Source organism: Mus caroli, chromosome 15, assembly GCF_900094665.2.
Source record: "Mus caroli chromosome 15, CAROLI_EIJ_v1.1, whole genome shotgun sequence".
Lineage (NCBI taxonomy): Eukaryota > Metazoa > Chordata > Mammalia > Rodentia > Muridae > Mus > Mus caroli.
Window position 1 is genome coordinate 35,825,578 of NC_034584.1, and position 2,308 is coordinate 35,827,885.

The 2,308-nt window shown below is 43.4% G+C and overlaps 1 pseudogene; it reads right to left on the reverse strand.

Moving 5' to 3' along the window:
* LOC110310811 overlaps positions 1-2,308 on the reverse strand; it is a 5,856-nt pseudogene that overhangs the window by 1,557 nt on the left and 1,991 nt on the right.

Consider the following 2,308-nt stretch of genomic DNA (forward strand, 5'->3'; position numbering starts at 1 on the left):
CAGCGTTTAGAAGCTGATTATGGGATGGATCCCTGGATACGGCAGTCTCTAAATGGTCCATCCTTTCATCACAGCTACGAACTTTGTCTCTGTACAAATGGCTTCTATGCACAGCGGCCAGAAAAGGATATCGGAGCCACTGGAACTACAATTTTAAGTGGTTGTTAGTCACTATGTGAGTGCTGTTGGGAAGCAACCCCAGGCCTTTTGACTTAGCACTGTGTATTCTTAACTACTGAGCCATTTCTCCAGACCCAGAAGACTTGTTTATTAATGATGAACTTGAGTTTAACTGTGTCCTTTTTCCACCGACAAATATTAAGACCTGAACCCTAACAACCTCTCAGTAAGATGTTATTTGAATATGGTTTCTGTAGATAGTCTAGCTAAAATAAAGTCAGTAAACTAGCTTAATTCTCTAAGAATGCCACATTGCAAAGGGAAACTTTGGACACAGAAAGGTGTGCATTCAGGGAAAAGATGGCACGGAGATCAAAGCAGAGAGAGATGAGGGTGATCTATCTGAAAGTCACAGTTCACTAGAGATTAAAGTAAGCTTTTATAAGCCAGGAGGGAAGTTAAAGATGGATAAGCCTTCAAGACCTCAAAAGGAAGCTTGAGTGCTAACAACTTCCTCTGGGCACATCAGCCTTTAGAACTAGCAACATATTGTGAGTTGTGTAGCTTTTCTGGAGAGTGAATTTCCACAATATTCATCCCACAAAGAAAGAACAATGACAGACCATAGGAATTGCTCAATCCAGCCTAGTATGGTGAATATCCTCATGGTAAATATCCTCATGGTGAATATCCTCATGGTGAATATCCTCATACAGATAAGCACATATTCACACAACTAAAGTAAGTAAGCAGCACTGCAGTTCTGCTGGATGTACTGTCACTGTTGCACAGCCTGCACTTGCTGTCAACATTGTGTTCATGCACAAAAGGCAGTTCTCCTGGATATACTGTCACTGTTGCACAGGTCACAAAGCCTGCTCTTGTTGGAAACAATGTGTTCATGCACATAGGCAATTCTCCTGGATATAATGTCACTGTTGCACAGGGTGGCAAATCCTGCTCTTGTTGGAAACATTGTGTTCATCCCATGTGCATCACATCATAGGATGATTCAGTTTAACAAGAATGTAACCAGTCAGTGTAATGCCAATCAATGCCTTCTATGGCAACCTGTCCTGTCTGTGGATGATAGGAAGGTAGCAGTCTTTCAAATATCCATCTTGAGAAGCTCATACATCACCCTTTGAATACTTTAATCCAGACTCTTGCCTAAAATCAGTCAGAACTAGCTACACTTTATTAAAATGAAAATTCTAGAACTGGTAAGATGAATTGTGGTACTTTCTGCCAACCCTGATGTGGTGGTTAGAATATGCTTGGCCCATGGGAAGTGACACTATTAGGAGGTAGGGTCTGGCTGGAATAGTTGTGCCCTTATTGGAGGAAGCAAGTCACTGTGAGGGTGGTGTAATTTTATTTTTTCAAAGGCTACTTTTAATGATGGTTTCTAAACATTCTAATCTCCCTTCTAGCCCACCATCCACCAGAGATAGTGAAAACAAAAGGACATGGAGAAAGTGGACCTTTTAGAGATGATTCTTTGGAGCAAATCCCATCTGCGAGGTCAGGAAATCAGCAGTTCAGTTCACAGCAGTACAGTTCAGCAGCAGCCCCTAAATCAACTTGCAAACTCTTCATGAATATAATAGCATTCCAGTGTGGTAATGTCAGGATAGCAGCCGCAGTGGCATGACCTTGCAGGAACAGCCAGGACTCAGTCAAATCAGCATGTGTCAGTAGAAGGGACCAAGATCAACAGGAATGCCAGGAAAAGTTCTTGGCCATGCCTCTCTCATCAAAGCAAGAATCAGTGAAAACAGGAGACTAACACATTTAACTATTCAAGGAAGCCATGCTCTACTTCCTTCACTGCCTGTGAATCGTATTTATATTCTCTCCAAACGTCATGTGTTCTCCATGGGTCTTTCCTCACCACCTTGTTCCGAGCTATCGTTCTCGCCGGCAAGAACACACTCGGACAACAGGATTCTTCTGCAGCAAAAAGCTTTATTGCTTCTTAAGGAGGGAAGACCCAGACCCCGGAAAATGGCGTTGCTTATATAGCCCTCAGCCATGGCGTTTCAGCACCTGATGTGGCATGTCAGCTCCTGATTTGTTGCTCGCTCATCACCCCATTACTACGCCCCGAGATGGGCAGTGACTAGGCGTGAGTTCACTCTCACACCTGCGTACAAGGCTTGTTTACTAGTTAGGCACAGCGGAGGCC